This window comes from Pelobates fuscus, chromosome 5, assembly GCF_036172605.1.
Source record: "Pelobates fuscus isolate aPelFus1 chromosome 5, aPelFus1.pri, whole genome shotgun sequence".
In the NCBI taxonomy this organism is placed as follows: Eukaryota; Metazoa; Chordata; class Amphibia; order Anura; family Pelobatidae; genus Pelobates; species Pelobates fuscus.
Window position 1 is genome coordinate 361,494,882 of NC_086321.1, and position 11,517 is coordinate 361,506,398.

At 44.4% G+C, this 11,517-nt stretch overlaps 1 protein-coding gene across 1 annotated transcript in view; it reads left to right on the forward strand.

Annotated features, from left to right (window-relative positions):
* Nucleotides 1–11,517, forward strand: part of PMP22 (peripheral myelin protein 22) — a 423,464-nt gene that overhangs the window by 164,801 nt on the left and 247,146 nt on the right. The window lies entirely within an intron of this gene.

Consider the following 11,517-nt stretch of genomic DNA (forward strand, 5'->3'; position numbering starts at 1 on the left):
TTCACAATTACTTGAGGCATCACTTAACCTTGGTTTGCATATACCTCAGGTTACCATGAACCAGACCAGACTTATCTTATGATGTGAATCTTTTAACACTCATCTTCCTGCATTGGTTCTCCTTGATCTAGAGCCTTATACTTATATATCGCCATTATCTGTGCAGCAGCCTTCCTCTCTGCTATACTTCCTATCAGGCTTTGCACAGACCTAACTACTAAGGGTATAAGACACGGTAGGAGTAGACACAACAGTAAAATCAGTAGGACTCCACCTACCACTGCCTTAAGCCCTCCAAACCACTCATACCAGCTACCAAACCAACTACTTGGATTGTACCCTTTCCATACCTGAGTAGGCACATGCACTAGTTTAACCATATGGCTAGTAAGCTCAGCTATTGCTTGCCCTTCGTCATCTATTTGAAGACAGCAATTGCTCAGGTTAAACTTCCCACATACACCTCCCTCTACTGCCAAAAGGTAATCCAAGGCTAATCTATTTTGGTACACTGCTGTCCTCATCCTGGTATTATGCTTCGCTAGAAGATTGAGTGCTTGTGAGGTCTCATTAGTAATAATCTCAACCACCGCCTGTAATCTTATAATACGGTTGAGCATATAAATTGGGGTTCTATAACCAAAGGTACCATCTTCTGCCCACGTGGCTGGCCCATAATAATCTATGATACGCTGGGGAGGCCATTCATTATCTTCCCAGGTGCCTATCTCTAAGGGTCCCCTTTTCTTCCTATGATTCACATCATACACTTTAACACCTAAAGTCTCACCTGTTTCAATCGGTAACAAGAAGAAGGATGGTTTGAGCATACCCAACACACATGCCCCTTCCCAGTCCTGTGGCAACTCCGAATAGGCTTTCTTACCACAGATCCAGTACAAATTTGCTGGGGCTCTCCAGGTAGATGTGATGGATAAATCAAACCACACATCCTTTAAACTGGCATATCTAGCAAACGGGTTAGATGGTTCTGAGACATTTGAAGCCGACCACCAAGTTGTATTTTTAGTATCATCATCATAAGCTTTTTGCCCTAGACAAGTTAATTCTCCTACAGAAGTATTATACATTATTCCTTTCCTTGCTATGCAAACATAACCTATGATGGAGGTCTTTAATCTCCACTCAGATTTACCTCTAACACTCAAATGATAATCGGCTTGTGTAGATATTAGTTGGTCAACTGCCTCAGAACCGGACATTACCTCCTTTGCTTCCCAAGGCCATTGGTCTCCCATGTTAGTACCTCCACACACATAGCAGTTGGTAACATTAAGACTACCGGCAATACTTTCAGCTAGGTCAATGAACAGGTTTTTAGCGTTATGGGGGATCTTATTATCTATACTCATCTCTTCATAAAAGGAATGGTATACTTGATGAGTCTGGGAGGATACCGTATCAGTCTCTATTCCTATAAACAATAATGTCCCAGGATCTAAACCCGTCCCGTATATCTGAAACCCAAATAAATTTCCATACTTATCTAGGAACTTGTCGGGGTTATTAATAAGTATATGGACTGGGTTGCATTCCATAGACTTACAATAAGGGCTAGTCGGCAACTTAGTCACTATCATGTCTTTATCTACTGTCTGTCCCCAAGTCGCCCACCCCACACAAGACCAATATGGACAAAAGTTATAGTCTTTATTTGGGCATCTAGGACTCACATATTTATTTTTACTACTGGGACAAATATATTTATCATTAGACCCATACGTCCTCTCCCATCTAAGATCCCCACATACATTCCACGGTTTTCTACCACTTGATATCGCCTTACATGCATCAAATAGCAGAACACCCGAAGAATGTACGGATTCTAACACCGTCTTATTAATTAGGGTCCCCTGAGGATCTCCATTCCTGAGAGTCAACCAAATTGTACGAGGTTGATACTCTGGACTGAAGCACTTAGGTTCTCCTACTCCTAAATGGCACACACTATAGTCTATATTTAGGTATCTACATCTTGATACCTCTCCTTTACATTCGTATTGTGAATGCCAAATTAGGGTTTGGGAAATATGGTTACCTGTTCTCGTAGTCTTAATGCATACCTCACAGCTAGGAGTGTCGGTACCTCTACCTTCCTGAATATAAAAACACATATAAATAAACACAATCAAAAGCACATCTTTCGCCGTCATCCTCAGTCTTCGTCCGTGCGATGGAACCTCAGCTTCCAGGATGTGAGGGCTGCAGGGAATGGAGTTCTGCTCGTCTTCACAGGTGTCCCTTCGAGACTTTCCTGGCTTATACACTATGTGTTGGTAAGCGGACAGGCTTTATTATGGCCTTCTCACTCACACCTGTAACAATAAAATTTGTAATCCACAATAATTCCTCGTTACTCCGACTGAGTAGTGCGTTTCAACCGGATCTTGCAGGGATTCTCTGGATCTGCTGTAATTTGCCAAGAATCGACTGCTGCTGGTTTAACCCTGGAGTGATGTATCCACGGAGTTACTTCGGCTACTTTTATCGCTGTAGGGGTAGACAAAAGAACAACATAAGGACCTCTCCACTTGGGCCCTAACGGTACATTATTCCACTCTTTAATCCACACTTGGTCTCCTGGATGATAACTATGAACAGGGGGATAAATATTCACAGGTAATCTATCTTGTACCCATTTCTGTACCTCCTCCATAGTCTTACCCAACTCTACAACCTGCTGCCGGGTAATTCCTTCTCCCAACTGACTCAAGTCCCCCCTTAAGTTACCAAGTACGGGAGGTGGTCGCCCATACATGATTTCAAAAGGAGAGAGGCCCATCCTTCTGGTAGGGGTACTGCGGATTCGCAATAAAGCTATGGGTAAGAGAACGTTCCACTTAAGTTGGGTTTCCTGACACATTTTAGCCAACTGGTTCTTTATAGTTCTATTCATTCTCTCTACCTTACCAGAACTCTGGGGTCTATATGCAGTATGAAGCCTCCACTTTATACCAAGCATATGAGTCAGTTGTTGTAGGCACTGATGAACAAAAGCTGGACCATTGTCCGATCCTATAGAACAGGGTAGTCCATATCGGGGTATTATTTCTCGTAGCAGGAATCTTACAACTTCTCCTGCTTTCTCTGTACGAGTAGGACATGCTTCTACCCAGCCTGAATAGGTGCACACAATTACCAACAGGTAACGATGTCCACCCGATTTAGGCATTACTGTAAAGTCTATTTGTAGATCGGACATGGGGAGTCCCCCCATAAACTGGACTCCTGGTGGCTTTACTGGTCCTTGTCTTGCATTATTCTTAGCACACGTTACACATCTGCGTACAATGGCCTGAGTCAAGTTGGACAATCTTGGTATGTAGAAATGTTTCCTGAGAGATTCTTCAGTACTGTCTCTCCCAGAATGTGTCCCGTTGTGATAATTTTGGACAATTTCTACCGCTAGTGATGCTGGTATGACTATTCTTCCATCTTCTAGCTGATACCACTTGTTCTCCAAATACTTTCCCGGTTCAGTCTTTAACCACTCCTCTTCTTGAGCTGTATAAACTGGAGTCCATTGGGACAGTGGAGTTGGTATAAGAGCAGCTATATGCCCCACATACTCCTGTCTTCCTGATTCAGCAGCACGCTTAGCTGCACTATCTGCCATCCGATTTCCCTTGGTTACATCACCATCTCCTCTCAGATGCGCTCGACAATGTATGATACCGACTTCTTTCGGCTCCCACACTGCTTCCAATAGTTGTAGGATTTCAGCTGCGTACTTGATTCCTTTGCCTTCTGAATTCAGTAGTCCTCTTTCTTTATACAAAGCTCCGTGGGCATGAGTGGTTAAAAACGCATACTTAGAGTCCGTATAGATATTTACTCTTAAACCTTCAGCCAATTGTAACGCTCGTGTTAGTGCTATTAATTCTGCCTTTTGTGCTGATGTTCCTTTCGCCAGTGGCCGAGCTTCTATCACCTTGTCTATTGTTGTCACTGCATATCCTGCATAGCGGATCCCTTCTTTCACATAACTACTGCCGTCGGTGTAATATTGAACATCGGGGTTCTGGATGGGAAAATCACGAAGATCTGGTCTACTTGAAAATACTTCATCCATTACTTCCAAACAATCATGTTGACTTTCAGTAGGTTGCGGCAAAAGGGTAGCTGGATTTAAGGTGTTTACAGTCTCTAAATGCACTCTTGGGTTTTCACACAACATTGCTTGATACTTGGTCATACGGCTGTTACTAAACCAATGATTTCCTTTGTAATCCAACAACGTCTGTACTGCATGTGGGACTCGTACATAAAGTTCTTGACCCAGAGTGAGTTTATCGGCTTCAGCTACTAGCAGGGCGGCTGCAGCTACGGCTCTTAGACAAGGTGGAAGTCCGCTGGCCACTGCATCCAGTTGCTTAGACATGTAGGCAACAGGTCTTTGCCATGATCCCAAGTACTGTGTCAATACTCCCACAGCCATTCTTCTTTGCTCGTGTACATATAAGTAGAATGGTCGTGTGTGATCAGGTAGACCTAATGCTGGGGCACTCATCAAAGCCTTCTTCACATCTTCAAATGCCGTTTGCTGTTCTTGGGTCCATAAGAAGGGGTCGTGCTCTGTACCTTTGATGGCTGCGTACAGAGGTTTTGCCAGTATCGCATAGCTGGGAATCCATATCCTACAGAAGCCTGCTGCCCCCAAGAATTCTCGCACTTGTCTTCTATTCTTGGGTATTGGTATTTGGCAGACAGCTTCTTTTCTCTCTGGCCCCATAATCCTTTGACCTTCAGAGATATGGAATCCCAGATACTTGACAGTTGGCAAACACAACTGAGCCTTCTTCCTGGACACCTTGTATCCTGCCTTCCAGAGAATATGTAGTAGATCGTGCGTTGCTTGCTGACATTTTTCTTTTGTAACTGCTGCTATCAACAAGTCATCTACATATTGTAACAATACACATTCTCCTGGGATAGACTCGAAATCCAGTAGATCTTGACTTAGAGCTGAACCAAATAGGGTAGGTGAATTTTTAAACCCTTGGGGCAGTCTTGTCCAAGTCATTTGGCGTTTTGAGCCCGTTACAGCGTTCTCCCATTGGAAAGCGAAAATACATTGGCTTTCTGCGGCAATTCGGAGGCAAAAGAAGGCATCTTTGAGATCTAAGACTGTGAAGTAAGTAGCCCCGCCCGGAATTAAAGCAAGCAGGTTATATGGATTGGGTACAACTGGATGTATGCTAACAACCGCATCATTGACTGCTCTTAAGTCCTGTACAGGTCGATACTCATCTGTACCGGGCTTTTGAACAGGCAGCAATGGGGTGTTCCAGGGGGAAGTACAGAATTTTAGGATACCATACCGTATGAACTTATCCAGATAGGATTGGATGTTCTTCTTAGCCTTCTGCGGAATGTGATATTGTCTTAGGCTCACTGGATAAACCCCATGTTTCAGTTCAATTTTTATTGGTGGAATATTGCGGGCCAGTCCTGGTGGGTTGTTCTCTGCCCAAACTCCTGGTATGTTAAACAATGTCTCATCACTCCTAGGGTTTTGGCTAGTCAACACTGTATAAAGTCGCCACTCTTCTTCCTTTGGTACGGATAAAGTCATAATACCTGAAGGTCCATTAAACTTTAAGGATGTTGTTCCATTTGGTAGGAACGTAATCTGCGCTTGTAATTTTGATAGCATATCACGTCCCAGCAATTGGACTGGACATTCAGGCATATAAAGGAATTGGTGTTTTACTACGTGGCCTCCCAATGTACAGAGTCGACTTTTAAGAACCGGTTTTTCAGCACTTCTTCCAGTTGCTCCTATCACAGTAATAGTCCTTCCAGATGGAGGAGCAACTAGATTAGTCACCACTGAATGTTCAGCACCAGTGTCGATCATGAACGCACTCCTTTTCCCCCCTATTGATACATCGACCATAGGCTCCGCTCGACCAAGGGGGATGGAGCCCGGTCGGTATCAATAGTCCTCCATGACAGTGTCAGCCAATCCTACAAAGTCCCTACCTTCTCTATCGCGGGACCTTTGCGCTGCTGGAATATACCTGTCTTCCCTAACACTTCCTCTGTTCCCATTACTCCCTCTATAACCATTACTCCCTCCGGGGCCTCCTCTACCTCTCGCTCTACCTCTAAAGTTTCCGTAGCCTGCCCTGGGTTGGTCTCTCTCGTACTGCTCTCTTTGCGGACATTCGTTCCTCCAATGCCCTTCTTCCTTGCAATACGCGCATTGATCCCTACTCAAAGGCTCCCTACTCCATCTATTATTGCCTCTATCTGGGCCCCGTTTATCTACGCCTGCGATCGCTACCGCTAGCATATCAGCCTTTTTACGCATCTTGCGCTCTTCCTCTTTCTTACTTTCTGTATCCCTGTTCATATAGACCTTATTTGCTACCTCCATTAGTTGGGTGATGGACATACCTGCAAACCCTTCTAACTTTTGTAGCTTGCGCTTAATATCTCCGTATGCTTGGCTGACAAAGGCGGAGTTAACCATTCGGGAATTGTCTGCGTCTTCCGGATTAAAGGGGGTATACAAGCGGTATGCCTCCAATAATCGGTCATAAAAGACACTGGGCGCTTCATCGCTTTTCTGGATCACCTCAACTGTCTTCGACATGTTAATGGCTTTCTTTCCTCCGGCTTTCATGCCAGCAATTATAGCGTCTCTATAGGCTCTGAGTTGAACCATATCAGCACCATTTACGTTCCAATCGGGATCGGTGTTGGGATAGTGTGTCGCGGCCCATGCTGCTGGATTGGCTTGGTTCAAAGCACGGGCTCTATCCTCTAATGCTTTAATGGCTGCTTGATTTATTCTTGTCCTTTCCTCATTGTTAAATAAAGTCATTAGTAACTGCTGGCAATCAGCCCATGTCGGATTATGCGTCTGTACTATTGAGGTGAACAGATCAGTCATAGCTTGTGGTTTCTCAGTATACGAGGAATTATGGGTCTTCCAGTTTAAAAGATCGGTTGTGGTAAATGGGACATATACGAAGACTGGGTCAGCGTGTGCCATTTGACCTGCGGCATCGATATAAGCTGACCCGGGATTCAGACGAAGAGGCATCTGATAGTGCTTTAATTGTTGGGCACCAGTCAACTGTCGGGTTTGGATGGGGCTACGTAGAGAGGCGTCAGTCATGGGTTCCGGTCGGGGAGAGATAGGGTATGGGGATGTGGGAGGTCGGTTTTGGGAAAAGGTCGTAAATAAAACACTTCGAGCCGAGCTAGATGAAGCTTGACCGGAAGTCTGAAGTGGCGCCAAATCAGGATATTCGTTTCTAATGGGGGTGGATTCTGGTTCCGGAAGGGGAGATTTAGTACGAGGGGGGGTGGATCCTGTACTGGAGGAGGAAGCGGAAGTGGATGAGGGTAATGAGGGGAGGGGTGCAGGACTTCCTGCGTTTGCGTCACTTCTTCTTAACGGAAAGTAAGGGGGCGGCAAAGGGATCTCGGACTCAGGGGGCGTGTCCAAAATGGGCCTAACACCAGTCCTAGTGGACGAGCAAGTCCTAGCTACCATGAGGCGACACTGCTCCTCGTGGCATGTCTGGAGCCATTTTGGCGAGTCATTTACGGCCTGTCTCCAACAGTCAATATAAGGAAACTGGCCGTAAAGTTCAGGCCTACCCGATACAGCCACGTGTAAGCGCTGTACCAGAGTTGGATCCAAACTGCCACGTGGCGGCCATGCCGCAACCAAAGTAGGCCACTCCCTAGTACACAAAGTGACCAAACGTACAGGAGACATCTTTACCCCAAAATCACAAACTTTGAATCCCTTTTTAAAATTCTTAACCATACATCCTAAGGGATCCGGAATCGTTGACTGCGACGCACCCATACTTAACAATGGAACGTCGTCGACAACGAATACTATACACACGTACTATTCAACAGTCACACCCGTTTCCTCTGGCAACAGCACCACGTGGTACGGTTACCAAGTGAAACGTACACAATAACAATAAACACTCAGGGAATTCCCGTACACACACAGCTGTTACACCAGTCACTATATAATCAATATTATGCCCTTTGGCGTAACTATACAGTCACCCACGCTATAATTCTCTATATACGAATTACCCGTCTATAACACACCCCAGTAACATCGTCTTTTACAAATAGCGGTTACAGTACGGTTAGCATAGGTCAAAGCACAAGTTAAGGTCACAATACAATTATTAGTGGTTATGGTGTTAAACATGCAATGGACGACAATGATTAGTACTTATTATATAATGTCAGTAAATATACAGGGTTATGGTACCGTGCACTATAATACAGCAACACACTATTAACACTCTCGCTAGACGGCTGAGCTCGCGCTATCTAACAAGATATACACTTTACTAAAACAATCGTTAACACATTTACAATTCCCAACTAAACTATTGGCCAGTACCTTGAATGGACTACCTAAAACTATATACACCCGTTTTGGTTAGCCACACTGCCCAATCACCACATATATAGCGAGCTAGAGAACCGAATTTACACAGGCGCCTCTTAGTCGCACTATCAAAAGTCTAGTGGGTTCCAAATTTACACGCCTTCCCACTTAGCCCAGATAGGATGAGAACTAGCGAACCGAATTTACACAGGCGCCGCTTAGTCTCCCGGTCCCTCCGACCTAGCGAACGTAATATACACCCTAGAACGCTAGTCTAGACAAGACACCGGTGTCCGGCTAGGGCTATTTACACCAGGACCCCGCCTGACTAACCAAATCAAACGGTCTGACTAAAGAGCGTTCGATCGAGCGGTGCGCCTTCGCTCCTTCCCTCCGACAGAGGGGGCAGATACACAGATTCAAAACCCCTTTGGGCCTACCGCACAATCGGTATACCCCTAGTGGGTCCTGCCGTCTAAAACAGCAGTTGTCTTACCTCCTCGTTCCTGAACCTGAGTTCACACTCATCGACGGGGACACCCCAGCACTTCTCACGTAGAGGCCGATGATCTCCTGGACAACAGACCAGTGGCGCCGAGACGAAGGGAGGTCCACGCAGAAGTTCAGGGGTGCAGCCGTAGAGAACGTGGGCAAAGATAGACCGTCTCACGCCTCTGCCTCTCAGCTACCGTTGAACGATGAGCTTCCCGGCCAATGCACCAAATGATACCGGAGAAACTGACGGAAGCCAAGCACAGAGAGATGGACACAGGTTTCTTCAGGAAGGAAGAGATTCTTTATTGGATCACCGATCGGGACTCAGAGGGACTAGCGTCACCAAAATACAGCAAAGTCTGAGTACTGAATACATAGAGTACATTCCTTATATAGCACTGTAGCTCCTCCCACAATTAACTACACCCACACATACCCTTAACCTATTTAATAAATAGAGTCTAAACTCATCCATCCGGTCTAACCACGTGGCTCATCTGATACAAAGGAGAGGGACGCGTAATTCCAGTTCTTACATTCCTGCACCTGGTCAGTACAGTGATAACAGTATCTTAGCTACGTGTAATTAACTTAACTGATACTACAAACACATATACATACATATGCCTTGTGGCAATCTTAGCCTGCTAAACTTGTATTTTACTGGAATTACATCACAGTGCCAGGAAAACAAGTTTGTTTTCCTCGCACTAAAGTGGTCCTTTAATGTACCTAGAAATCTTTGCTTGTGTAGACTTGGTGCATCTGGTAGTAATGAATTTATTTATTTTTTACAAAAGGAGGCACAAGGTGATTTGCAGCAACTATACCAAATTACATTTTTAACTGATGTTATCATATTGTGTTTAATTGACACCGCAATGGGGCCCTCACACTTGGGGCCACCGGATGGGCATCTCTGCGGCCCTTTAACAGTGCGACCGGGCCCCTGTCACAGAATCAGTGCTGGGAGGAAATGAGGACAGGTTAATTTTTCCCAACTTACACAGTGAGAGGTGCAAGCACAGAAATGAGAGGGGAGAGCAGACTGAGACAGCCTGAACCAGCCCCAGACTTCCATCAAGCTCAGCAAGATTTCACTTTACCACAGGGAAGCCACCCTGTGGTCCATAAAATATGTACATTCTGACTTCTGTATGTGTGTGTGTGTCCCAATATGAATGTGTATTTGTGTGTCAGTGTGTATTTCTGAGTGTGTCAGTATGTGTGTCTGTATCTGTGTTTGTCTGTCAGTGTGTGGCTGTATGTGTGTGTGTGTATCTGTATTTGTCAGTGTGTGTGGCTGTATGTGTATCTGTGTGGCAATTTATGCATCTCAGTTTGTGTATGGCTGTGGCAATGTATGTGCAATTGCATAAGAAAGAATTGTATTGGATGAGATCGTCAAGATCGTGACTTCTATATGTGTGTGTGTGTCCCAGTGTGAATGTGTATCTGTGTGTATTTCTGAGTGTGTTAGTATGTGTGTCTGTCAATATTTGTGGCTGTATGTGTATCTGTGTGTCAGTGTGTATGTATTTCTGAGTGTGTCAGTATGTGTGTCTGTATCTGTGTTTGTCTGTATGTGTGTGTGTATCTGTGTTTGTGTGTCAGTGTGGCAATATATGTGACTTCTATATGTGTGTGTGTGTGTCCCAGTGTGAATATGAATCTGTATGTATTTCTGAGTGTGTCAGTATGTGTGTCTGTATCTGTGTTTGTCTGTCAATGTTTGTGGCTCTATGTGTATCTGTGTGTCAGTGTGTATGTATTTCTGAGTGTATCAGTATGTGTGTGTGTGTGTGTATCTGTGTTTGTCTGTATGTGTGTGTGTGTCTGTGTTTGTGTGTCAGTGTGGCAATATATGTGACTTCTATATGTGTGTGTATCCCAGTGTGAATGTGAATCTGTATGTATTTCTGAGTGTGTGGCTGTATGTGTGTGTGTATGTTTTGTGTGTCAGTGTGTGTGGCTGTATGTGTATGTGTGTTTGTACGGAAACATATGTATCTCGGTATGTGTCTGGGTATGGCAATGTGTGTGTATGGGAAAGAATTGTATTGGATGTGATCATTAAGATTGATGATCTCAGTCATGCAGGCAGAGCCATCTGCGACAAGAGCAGCATGGCATAGGTAAAAGGATATGTTTTAACCCTTTCATTTCCACGGAGAGGGGGGCCGGGCATGTAAGCTCCGATTTCTGCACTATAGGGTTCCTTTCATTTTAAGGGTGTGAATGGCCTCACACAGGCCACTACGGAGCTTTTCTGACAAATTTTAGGGGAGTTATTAATAAAAATTTATAAAACTATAATGTAATTCAGAAGAAGAAGAATGTATTTTATTTACACAGACTGATTTATAAATGTAATATATAGTAGACACATTACTGTGAGTATTATTGCTGTGGAGCTCCTAGAAAAGTGGGACATTATGATAGAAAAGAGGGACAGAGGGAATTTTAGACCAAAGTAGAGACACTTGGGAGGCATTGCAGGTGCAAATGGCAGCCCCTATAGCAATGATCGATAAGAGACAAAGATGGAGGCGGTAAATTTCAAAATAGAAGTAAACACAGCACATTTCCACATTTAATTTTTATTTTTTACACACTTC